The sequence below is a fragment of the Crotalus tigris genome, unplaced genomic scaffold (assembly GCF_016545835.1).
Source record: "Crotalus tigris isolate CLP2741 ecotype Arizona unplaced genomic scaffold, ASM1654583v1 scf7180000017658.5313226, whole genome shotgun sequence".
Classification (NCBI taxonomy): domain Eukaryota; kingdom Metazoa; phylum Chordata; class Lepidosauria; order Squamata; family Viperidae; genus Crotalus; species Crotalus tigris.
Window position 1 is genome coordinate 1,454,792 of NW_024096545.1, and position 12,922 is coordinate 1,467,713.

The 12,922-nt window shown below is 42.4% G+C and overlaps 1 pseudogene; it reads left to right on the forward strand.

The window, feature by feature from the left end:
* Nucleotides 1-11,355: 11,355 nt before the first annotated feature.
* Nucleotides 11,356-12,397, forward strand: LOC120304776 (annotated as a pseudogene).
* Nucleotides 12,398-12,922: the final 525 nt, after the last annotated feature.

The following is a 12,922-nucleotide window of genomic DNA, read 5'->3' on the forward strand; positions in this document are numbered from 1 at the left end:
GAATTCTCATTTGGGTTCACATTTTATTGCTCCAGCTCCAGGGAAAAAAGGGGGAGTGGTAATTTATGTGAAGAAAAATTTTTCATCTAAACTAATTGAGGCTGACTCTGAAGGAAGATATCTTTTTGTGGAACTATTATCGCAAGGCCCAAAAGTTCTTATTGTTGATAATATGCTCCCAATCAACAACAGAAACAATTTTATAAGTTGCTGCATGGGAAGATATCTCAGTTGGATTACAAATCGGTAATTTTGATGGGTGACTGGAATGGAGTTTTAGATTCAACTATAGATAAAAGGAGCTCTTCTAAAACTTTTACCCAAGCCAAACTACCTAAGACTTTTTTTGACTTGAAAGAAGAATTGGAGCTTACTGATATATGGCGAGAAAGGAACATAAGTGATAGAGACTTTACTTTCTATTCGGATAGACATCAGTCATTTTCAAGGATTGACTTTTTTTTTTGATCACTAGTGACTTCCTCTCTAGAGTGAGGAAGGTGAAAATTTTTCCCAGAACATTGTCAGATCACAGTCTGGTGTGGATGGAATTATATTTGGAAGATGGGAATAGAAGATCTTGGAGACCGAATGAGAATTTGTTTAATCGGGAAGAGTTCGTACAAAAGTGTAAAGAGCATTTAAAGGATTTTTTTTGCTATAAACATGAATAAGGTTGTCTATGGTTTGGGATGCCAGTAAGGCATATATGAGGGGAATTTTGATTCAAATGAATAAAGTTTTTAGGGAAAAAGGGTTACGAAGACGTAGAGAAATAGAAGAAGAGATTAAATTAAAAGAACAAGAGTTGGTTCTTAACCCAACTGATAATAATTTAAAGATATCCATAAAGATGCTTAAGGAACAATTTAATATGTTGATGGCAGATCAGGTGGCTACCAATCTGTCGTATATGAGACATAATACTTTTTGTAATGCGAATAAGCCTGGGAGGTGGTTGGCTTATCAGTTACGAAAGAAACAGAAAGCTAGAATTATAGAGAAAGTAAAATATAAAGGTACTGAGGTTTTTCAGCAAGATCTGATTAAAAAGAGTTTTTTAGATTTCTACACAAAATTATATTCAAGTGATAACATAAAGGGGTTTGACATACATAAATATTTACAATCAGTACATTTTCCTAAACTCTCAGAGGAACAACAAAATGGGATGAATAGTTTAATTACTGTGGAGGAAATTGGTTTAGCTATCAAGCAATTAAAGGTTGGAAAGTCTCCTGGAACAGATGGACTGACTTCAAGGTATTATAAGATTTTATCTGAAGAAATGATGAGGCCATTAAAGGAACTCTTTAACAGTATTTTGTTGGGTATGCAAGTTCCTCCTTCTTGGAAAAGAGCTTTTATATAATTGATTCCGAAGGAGGATCAGGATCTTAAAGAGCCTAAGAATTATAGGCCAATTTCATTATTAAATGTTGATTATAAGATTTTTGCTAAAATTCTGGCAAATAGATTAAGGCAGGTTATGAAAGATTTGATTCATAGTGATAAAGCAGGATTTATAACAGGGAGATACATGAAACATAATGTTAGATAAATTATTAACTTAATTGAGTACTTGGATAAGAACAACCAGATTCCTGTGGCTTTTATCTTTTTGGATGCTGAAAAAGCTTTTGATCAATTAGACTGGCAATTTTTATTTTCATTGGTAGAGAAAATGAACTTTGGGGATAATTTTTTACATGCACTTAAAGCTATATACCAACAATCTGCACAAATTGTCGTAAATGGGGGACTGACTGAGAATTTTAATATTGAAAAAGGGACAAGACAAGGATGTCCATTATCCCCATTGTTATTTGTTTTAACGCTGGAAATCTTATTGATTCAGATTCGAGAATCAAAGCTAATCAAGGGTGTAAAGATAAGGAAGAATGAGTATAAATTGTGGGCTTTCGCGGATGATTTGGTTTTAATTTTGGAACAACCGAATCAAGCGATTGACTGTTTATTAGAACTTATAACACAGTATGGGAATGTTTCTGGTTTTAAAGTTAACAATTACAAGATCAAGATATTATCTAAGAATATGTCAGTTAAGGATAGGGAAAGTTTGATTAAAGCCACAGGTTTTCAGATGGTAAAAAAGGTTAAATATCTGGGAGTATATTTAACTGCTTCAAATGGAAAATTGTATAAGAATAATTATGAACCATTATGGGTAAAAGTACAAAAGGACTTAAAAGACTGGAAAAAATTGCAATTGTCATTGTTGGGGAGAATCTCAGCTGTAAAAATGAATGTTCTACCAAAGTTTCTTTTTTTGTTTCAGATGATACCTATTCTAAAAAAAGAGGCAAATTTGGATGAATGGCAAAAGGGTATCAACAATTTTATATGGGCGGGGAAGAAAACAAGGGTTAAGTTTAAGATACTACAGGATGCTCGAGAAAGAGGGGGACTTAAGGCACCTAATTTGAAATTATATTATGATGCAGCCACCTTAACTTGGTTAAGTGACTGGCTTAATTTAACAAATATGGATATTCTCTTTTTGGAAGGTTGGGATTTAATATATGGTTGGCATGCATACTTAATTTTTAATAAGAAAGTCGATCGGACTTTTAAATCACATATTTTGAGGAATGCCCTACTTTGTGTTTGGAAAAAGTATTATTATAGATTAAATTATAAAATACCTATCTGGGGGATTCCCAGACACGCAATTGCGGGAACTTCTAAGGGGATAAATTTTGATAAAATCTCGTATAAAGAATTGTTAATCTGGTCTGGTTTGAATTGGCATTTGAAATCCCTAGATGTATTAAGGCAGGAAAATATTCTACAGTCATGGTTTCAATACTTACAAATAGTGGATAGATGGAATGTAGATAAGAAAGAGGGAATAACATTAGAAGATAAACAATTGGTTATTCAGATTAAAAACCAGAGTCCGGCTCATATAAAAAGAATTTACAATGTGTTATTAGAGTTAGACTCGGAAACAGAACTGGTTAAAGATTGTATGATTAAATGGGCTCAGAATATACAGGAACCAATCTCATTGGACTTATGGGAGACAATTTGGACTAGAAAGGTTAAATTTACACAAGCTCAAAATCTGAGAGAAAATTTTTATAAAATGTTTTATAGATGGCATTTAGATCCTAAAAAATTATCCTGTATGTATCCTAATATACAGCCCAAATGTTGGAGATGTGGTAATAATGATGCGACATATTTTCATATTTGGTGGAATTGTAAAAAAGTAAAGGCTTTTTGGATTACGATTTGGTGGAACATTCAAAAGATTTTTAGAAGGAAAATAAAGTTTACTCCTCAACTATTTTACTGGGTATTTTCGTTGATTTAAATGAAAAAGAAACTATCTTGATGTTGAATTTAGTAAATGCAGCAAGGTTATTAGTAGGTTTATACTGGAAGAAAGATTCTTTGCCTACTTTAGAAAAATGGACACTTAAAGTATCTAGTTTTGCAGAAATGGCAAAAATTTCTGCTTATTTAAAGGATCATACACAAGAAAGATACATCATTGTATGGAGAAGATGGATAGATTATATTCAGAAAAAGTATGGAATTAAAAAGTTTCATTTATTTTATGAATGAATATTATAACAAATATTATAGAGAATTGTCTTATAGGTTATGGAGTTAAAGATTAATTATGATATTTTCTTTTTTATTTTCTTTTTTATTTTCTTTTTTCTTTTTTTCCCTTTTTTATTATTAAATTTTGTTATTATTAACCCTGTATTCTGCTCTGGGAAGTGAAGGGAGAGGGGTTGGGGGTAGGAGGGAGGGTAAGAGGGGGGGTAAGTGTAGTATAGATGATGGTTGTTTATAGGAGTGCGGCCCGGGCACTCCCCTTATGCTGTGTTCATGGGTTTCATAGGGATGAGAGGAGAGAAGGTGTAGAGAGGAAGTAGGGTATTGAGAGGAGAGGGGGAGGGGAAAAGAGTAGGAGGGGAGGAGAGAAAAAGGAGGGAAGTAGGGAATATTTTAAGAAAGGGTGGACGCAGCCTGGGGGGAATGGGCGGGTCGCACCAATGGTTTTGAATTTATCTTATTTTAAAATTGTATTGTATTTTTATAATGTTTAAATGGAAAAACTAAAAAATTTCAATAAAAAAAAGTATATTGTCAGTTTGCTAATGAAATGTCTGCAAGAAAATAATCAAGGTCAAAGACCAACAAGGACCCCAACATTCTCCTATGTGGGAACTGTCAATTATCATGAATCCCTAAAGAAATTCACACCTGAGTGACTTTGGGCCAGTCACTTTATCTCAGCCCAAACCACCTCACAGGGTTGTTGTTGTGGGGAAAATAGGAGGAGGAAGGAGTATTAGATATATAATCTTGAGTTATTTTTTAAAAAAATAACAAAGTTGGAATAAAAATAAATAAGTAACAGTGTGCCCTGTGAGACTCTTTTGTACAGAGTAGTTACAGATATAAAGAGAGGCCTCTATGAAAAGTTCCTAGAATGAAAAGTATTCCATAACCACAAACTGATGTCACAATGCATAACACTCATCTTGAGTTTGCAGTTTTATTATACAGTGTTTGAACATATCTCTAATATACTCACACTGAACTCAAATCTGCTTGAGTTCAGTGTGAAGTATCTTTTCTCACAACATCCCAGAGAGGCACATTTCAAACACAATTTAAAATTCATCTTTCACACAGAAGATATAATAATGTTATTGCTGAATTGCTGAGCTTTTAAAGTGGAATCTCCATACATTTGTATTAATGTTTGTTATTGTGATTATACAATGTGTACAATTATACAAGACTTGAGTATTGGAGGTGTGGGTGGCCCTATATTTTCTTTCTAAGGCAATCAGAAATAGGAAAATAAACTTTACATTTAAATGATCTCTCTCTCTCTGTGTGTGTGTGTGTGTGTGTGTGTGTGTGTGTGTGTGTGTGTGGAGAGAGAGAGAGAGAGAGAGTGAGGGGGGGCAGGTTGACAGATACAGAGAGAAATCTATACAATCTTTTTCTTGCCAAAAAAAGTCCTTTTTCTTCACCCGAATAAATATACATGTTAGGATTTCAGATGTGCTATTTTATGTTAAAATATGCACTGCTACATGTCAGGGCTGTGAAAATAAGAGGTAAAACAAGAAGGCAATGGGCCAAATAGGTACAGAGGAATTTCCCCCCCTTATTAGCATCTTATTAAGAATTCCACTCCTGTAGCTTAATTGATGCATTCATACCAGTACCACTAAAATAATCACAGTGTATTTCCATGAAGCCAGTCTGCCTTAATTTACAGTTGGAATGGGAGGCACAGGTAAAATAAAGGAAGGAGGAAAAAAGAAATTTTAGTTTCCCAGTGTTGCCTTTTTCTTCAAGTGTAATATGAAAATGACTTAATTTTAGCCATTAGTTAACAACAGGTCATTTACTTTTAAAATAGTTTTTTTTTTCTTCAAGAATTATATTACTGTAAAGTAAAATCCAGGGCTTTTCCTGATTTACTCATGTTCCTCTAACTAGAATCTATTGTTCAGAAATTTAAAAATAAAAGAAGAGAATCTCAAACTGGTAATTGGGCATGGTCATAGGGGGAAATATCATATAATGATATATGTGAATTGTTTGACACAATTTTAATAGAAAAACTGAGGATGCTGCAAGGCTAAATGAGGCTATTAACTCAATAAACTCTTCTCTTTCTTCTTTTTTTGTTACAGGTATATTTAGAAAAATGGCTACTGTGTTTTACAGAAATTGTATTATATCTTCTTTTATTCTTATTTTGATTAAGCATGCCAAAATATGAGTAGTTATGATCCTAAAACATGGTTTCCCAACCTTTTCCTTTATGTGGACCACTGCATCATAACTGAAACTTCTGAAGAACACTCTCCTCAGAATGACCATATGTCAGCCATGTGTTGTCTCAGGCCCCAGTTTTATTTTTTAAATGGCCAAAAACTTGTGAGATTACTTCTTGTGAAATGTTGAGTGAGAACATCTAAACCACTGAAACTGCTATTTCAGAAGATCTTAAATCCTGAAGGTTAAAGATAGGCAGGTAACAGATAGAAAGACCGATATAATAGAAGAGAGGGGGAGGGGGAGGATGAAGAGATGGGGGAGGGGTGGAGGGGGAGAAAGAGAAAGAAAGAAGACAAAGGGAGATGGAGAGGAAGAAGGAGAATTTTCATGGATCATAATGATCCCTGGTCTATAGCAAGCTATTATCCTTGTCTTTATGTCATAAGGTTCTGTAAGATTTAAGAGTATGTTTATAACTACATACTCTTCATGAGATCACAATCAAAAGTAGGCCCAGCCATTGTCTAAAGGGGGTGGAGCTACTTTCTTTTCCTTTTTTTGGGCATCTCTTCTGCACTCCGTTTCCTTATGTTTCTTTCTCTTCCTCCCACCTTTCTTCAATGCTGGGCAATGACACTTCAATTTCTCTGAAATTCAATCACTAACAGATAGTGCATCCTCCAACTGGTAATTAAGGGGGAGAAGCAAGCCAAAGGCAGCTATGGACCAATATCAGCCAAAGTTTTGAAAAAATGGACTGTGAAAACAAAACCAATGAACATTCTCCAGCATGATTGGATGGAGAATCCACAAATGGGTTGTCTTAATCTTCCTGCTCCAATAAGACTAAGTCTGAAGTGTAGATACGCCTCTGCTGTGCCATCTGCACCCCAGTTTAGACTTAGTCTCTTGCTCTACAGAGTGTTTCTTTAGCTCTTGGAGCAGTAAAATTAGACAGGTGTATATCCTTATATCATTAGATTTCCTATATTCCTTTTCTGGACACTGCTTCCTTATAAGTTTGAATTACTGAAACTCCTTATCAGGAGGATCCTACCTTAGGTTCCCCAGGCAGCTGCCTGTCCTAGCCAGCCAGCTGGCTTTGCACAAGCCATTGTGCATTTGAACGCTCCCTTTCTTTCCAGAGTGCAGCCCTTAAGGCTCCGATCTCTATAATCATAACAGACCCACTGAGGGCCGATGCTGCCTCTCCCTGACACCACCTGACCGGAGGAGCGATTTGTAGCATTCCGTGGCACCGCCAGCCAGCTGATCGGTGGAGCAGCTTCAAAGCGAGCTACGAGTTGCTGCAGGCTACTGTGAAGCTCAGAGAGATTTAAATCTGCTGATCGAGTCGTCAGTGCTTCTCCTAGCGTGTCTGGACCGGAGGAGACTTCAGAGCATTCCACGCACTGCCAGTCAGCTGATTGTCGCGAGGACTGATAGCCGAGTGGCGACCTTCAGATCAGGAACAACCTCAGGCTTGCTACAGGGGCCCAGAGCTTTCCCTTGGAACAGGGCCCGATTGCAGCCGTGTGGCCTCCAGGCTACAGAAGCCTCAGCTGGATTGTTCACTGTCTCAAGAGGCCTCTCATCAGTTATTTTTGGCGCACTTTAGTCGTAGCCACCATTTTGTGACATCCGGCATTTTGTCTACTGACACTGAACGTCTCCTGAACTTGGGAAGGACAAGCTCATTCCCACAAGGACGCACTGCCTGGCGTTGATCCCCACCACCACCCCTCATCTGGGTTTGACGTATCCTAATCGGGCTCCTTCAATGAATTACAGCGCTGAGGGGGGGCGCTTCTCACTGAATAGAGACCTGAGGAACCTATTGCCTCAGCTAATTAATTGAGAGGGCAGGTTGACAAGTGGGAATTTCTACAATATGGCGGACAACTCGCTTTCAATGACCTCACAGGACAATATTGAGCCCCCAGCCAAGAAGAAACATAAAAGCTCTACTGAGGCAGTGGGGAAGAGCATATTGAAGACCAAAATACAGCCTTCTAAATGTCCCAGATCAGTCAACAGACAGACCACCAGTCAGCATCATACATTGGAGGATGATTCCTCCAGATCAAGTTTAGCCGTCCAGGCCAATTAACCTTTTCTGCACCGGGGGGGTCCATATTTGAGCCCCTTTCCACCCATTGTACCTTAGCCCCAGGGGCCTGGTCCCCCCCCCAGGGAAATGGCCCAGGCTGAACCTGGCATGTCAGGGCTAGTTCCAGGGGTACAGTGGGTAACTGCTCAGGGCACTGCACCATCTGGGCCTCAGGCTACTTTTACGCCTATTGCAGCAGGCCTCCACTTCCCGAGTCACAATCATTAGGACCTGAGCAGTTTCAGGCCATAATAGCTCAGGCCATTCCTCAGTTCATGGCCTCCTCTGCCTCCCAGCATACCCCCCAACCTCCCTCAGCTCCCCCATGGTCCCTTCCTCGCCCTGAATCACCAGGCCTCACAGAGTATGTCTCCTCGGACTCAGAATCCATAGACTTTGACCCTTCAGGTCTGATCCTGTCAGATGATGAGGTTACCTCTCCATCAGACCCAGCTCCACCTGTTGGTCTTTTTGACCATTCCCTCTTCAACTCCTTATTACTCAAGGCCTGCACAACGGCCAACATCACTCTGGAACAGAAGGCCCCAGTTCAATCTACATCAAAGGGTCCTAATCCCTTGTATGCTGAACCAGTGGTCCACAGAGACATATCCCTTGCCCCCCATTCTTCCGCAATACAGTGCAGAAGCAATGGGATAACCTGGGTTCTGTCCACAACCCGGGACCTACAGAAAAAACCTTGTTCAATGTGGCTCCATCTCTTGCCTCTTTATTTGAAGTTCCTCAAATTGATGAGCCTCTGAATTCCCTGTTTTCCAATGCTAGCATTCCAGGGGACATAAACGAGGCACTTAAGGCAGAGGACAAAAAGATTGAGGCTGCCTTATGCAGATCCCATCAGGCATCGGCCTGGGCGACCAAGGCCTCCACATCCATGGCCTTCTTTGCTCGGGCGTTAGTACTGTGGCTGCGTGAACTCCAGGACATGATTCCCCCAATCAGATCCGAGTTCACCAAAACCTGGGTAAGTTGGTAGCCACATCCCAGTATATGGCTGATGCCTCCCTACACGTGGCAAGATACACTGCATGAGCCATTGCGGTGGACATCTCAGCATGCAGACTTCTGTGGCTTAAGAACTGGCGGGCAGACACCAAGGCGAAGTGGTGCCTCACTACTAAGCCTTATATGGGGGGCATCTTTTTGGCACGGCCCTCGATACTTACCTAATAGAGGGCAAGGACAAGCGCAAAACTCTCATTAACACAACAAAAAAGGAGATAAGCGCTCCGGGGCCGGGTCATCACAAAACAACTACCGTAGGCAGCCCTTTTGGCCAACTTCCACCTGGGACTGGGCCCAGGCCTCTCACACCTCCTTCCAGAGACCGGAGCACCAGGAAGACCATTCCACATATAGAAATCGACCACAGGTCCAGGCCAAGTGACCATTTTGAGGTGCAGGAGGATGCTCCTTCAAACGAGGCAAGTGATCCCACAGACTCCCCTCCTATTGGAGGCCGGCTGTCCCTTTATTCTCACACATGGGCAACCACTACAGCAGACTCATGGGTCTTAAATACCATTACTCAGTGTTACGACATCCTGGGCTGGGATTTGGTTGCAGCAATAAACGACCAGCAGGCACGAAGAACAATGCTTTAATGATATTAGGATGCATAAATAAATTCGGCACTGAGAACTCTCCGCTCTCAGTGCCTTTATATACTGTTTGAAAAATAACCACACCCAAGCCCCCCACCTGAATCCTCCACACCCAACACCAATCAGTTTCGCCTAATTACCCCCCCCAAGAAACCACCATCCAGCTCTGTGCAAGCTTCCCAGGTGCTGACGATCCGTCCTGAATAGTTCCTCCTCTGCGCATGTGTATGATTGCCAGTTCACCTCCTATCAGTCACTGCGCATGTGCGAAAGTACTTAGAAGTCCCTGCGCATGTACGGAAGTGTCCAGTAGTCTCTGCGCATGCGCGGTGGTGTTCAGAAGGTTCTGTGCATGTCCGGAAGCGCCAAATAGAAACTGTGCATGCGCAGAATGCTGTTGCATGCCATTTTGCCTGTGCGCATGTGCAGAACAGCCAGACAGGTGCATTATTAGATGTCAGGCTCACTCCGGACTGCGGACAGCGTCATCGCCATTATGGGACATTGCCAGAAGCACCGAGAACTTTGGGACTCGCTGGAACAGCCGGTGGTGCCTTTTTTACTCAACCATGCCTTAAAGGCCCGACACTCAGGATCTGATGCTGGAGTTTTGGTCCAGTCCACCGGATCAGTTCTGGTCTTGCCCTATTCCCATGCACAAGACTAGAGCAGCCCTCATGTCAGAGTCCATAGCTCACCTTTTACAGATACAAGCCATAGAGCAGGTACCGCAAGACCAGGAAAGACGAGGGTTCTACTCAAATCTTTTTGTCATTCCCAAGTCTTCGGGGGGCTGGAGGGCAATCTTAGACTTAAAGTGTCTAAATTATTATCTGATGTATAGGAAGTTCAAGATGCAGTCACTACAGTTGATCTTGGCCAGCATCAGACAAGGGGACTTCCTTACATCAATAGACCTGACTGAGGCATATTTGCATATCCCTATTCTTCCCAGACATTGCAAATTCCTCAGGTTTAGTTATGTCCACCGGCACTACCAGTACAGGGCCTTACCATTTGGCCTCTCTTCAGCACCTAGAGTGTTCACTAAGGTACTGGCAGTGCTGGCCGCCCACCTGAGACAATCTCCAATCAGAGTTCAGTGCTATCTGGATGATATATTAATACAGACCTCCTCCTTCCAGAGTGCCCGGTCAGACCTCGCCCTTGCTATCAAAACATTTCAGGAGCACGGTTTTTCTGTCAATTTCCAGAAAAGCCATACCGTGCCCTCAACCCGGCTCCTCCATCTTGGGGCAATTATAGACATGAACAATTGTATGGTCTATCTATCACAGGACCGTCGGGACTCAATTCAGGCCCTCGTTCATCGGATCTGAAGAGACAGGGTGGTCACATTGGCCTTGTTATCGCAGCTCCTGGGGAAGATGGTGTCCTGCGTACAGATTGTTCCATGCCCGGGAATTGCAGTGGCTTCTTCTTCCATTTCAGAGGCTACACATCAGTGCTTCCAACCAGAAGGTCCGAGTTCCATGGCCGGCGTTGAACTCCCTTCGATGGTTGGCTTCCCCAGCACTGTCACGGGGCACAAAATTCAGAGAACCAGCCAGAATCACCCTCACCATGGACGCCAGCCTATTTGGCTGGGGAGCGCATCTCCAGTCGCATTGGGCTCAGGGTCAGTGGTCCCAGGAGGAGTTGAAAAACAATATAAACTGGCTGGAACTCAAAGCCACACATCTGGCTCTACAACATTTCAGCAGCATGTCCTGGTTCTTACCAACAACATTGCTGCCAAGGCCCATGTCAACAGACAGGGGGGGACAATGTCCAGGCCTCTCATGCAGAAGGCCCAGTTGTTGGGGTCTTGGGCGGAATTGCATCTTGCTTCCATCAGGGCAGAGCACATATCCAGAGTGACCAATCAACAGGCGGACTCACTAAGTAGAGCCACTGTGGACCATGCTGAATGGCGACTGGACCTGGGAGTATTCAGGGAGATCGTGGACAGGTTTGGTTCCCCAACCTTAGACCTTTTTGCTTCCCCAACCAATTCCCAACTTCTGAGATTCTTTTCCAGGTTCTCGTCTCTGACAGCAGAAGGGACAGATGCCCTCCCCAGTCCCTGGCCCAGGGTACTGCTTTATGCCTTTCCTCCCTTGCCACTTCTTCCTGCCACGATCCGGAAGACACTACACGAACGGGCAGAGATCCTCCAGGTTGTACCACATTGGCCGAGATGTCCGTGGTTCGCCGACCTGATGGAGCTCTCTGTCTCCCCTCCGTGGAGGATCCCAGCAGTTCGTATCTCCCTCACTCAGGGGGAACTACAGCACCCGGACCCACAGTGGCTCCAGCTAACCATTTGGCACATGAGAGGCGGGCCTTGGGCCAAGACTCATATTCATTGAGGGTGATAGCTATGATTCAACAATCCAGGCGCCCCTCAACAAATAGAATATATGATGCCACATGGAGAAGCTTCTGCACTTGGTGCTCAGGTCATAAGGTTGAACTCTCGGCTATCTCCGTGCTGATTGTATTGGAATTTCTGATGGATGGGTTGGACAAAGGGCTATCCCCAAACACCATCCGTAGACAGGTCACAGCTCTTGCTACGGTAATCACGTGTGACAATGCCATTCCCCTGGCACATCACCCTATGGTTTTTTCCTTCTTAAAAGGAGCAACCAACACCAAACCACCGACACTGCACTGATACCCCTCGTGGGACCTTCACCAGGTCTTATAGGCACTCGTTTCATCACCTTTCGAGCCTATTGCCACATGCTCAATTAAACTATTATCTATGAAAGTGGCATTCCTTGTTGCAATAACGTCGGCAGACGAATCTCGGAACTGGCTGGTCTTTCAGTCAGAGAGGACCTATGTGTTTTCCATGAGAACAGGGTAATCCTCAGACTAGATCCTTCCTTTATGCCCAAGGTAAATTCCTTGCACCATAGATCCCAGGAGGTGATTTTACTGTCCAATGACATAGAGATGCAGTGGAACACACTTGACGTTCGCAGGGCCCTGCAACGTTACATAAAAAGAACTTTGGCCTTCCGTAAGTCCGAGGCTCTGTTTGTGTCTTTTCAGCCTGCATCCATGGGCCAGAAGGTTTCTTCCTCCACAATAGGGAGATGGATTAGGGCTTGCATCACCCTAGCATACCAAACTCAATCACTGACAGTTCCTAGGCATATCACAGCCTATTCCACCAGAGGCACCACTACTTGGGCGGCTTGGGCGACCCAGACATCCATAGAGGAGATTTGCAGGGCAGCAACATGGTCCTCGCCCTCATCCTTTGTCCATCACTATAAGATTGACAAATATGCCTCTTCTGATGCCTCATTTGGTCGCAAAGTATTGGAACACGCATTGTCATCTAGTGGGACCCAGGCCCAGAATGCTCCCCCCCTTAGGGACACAG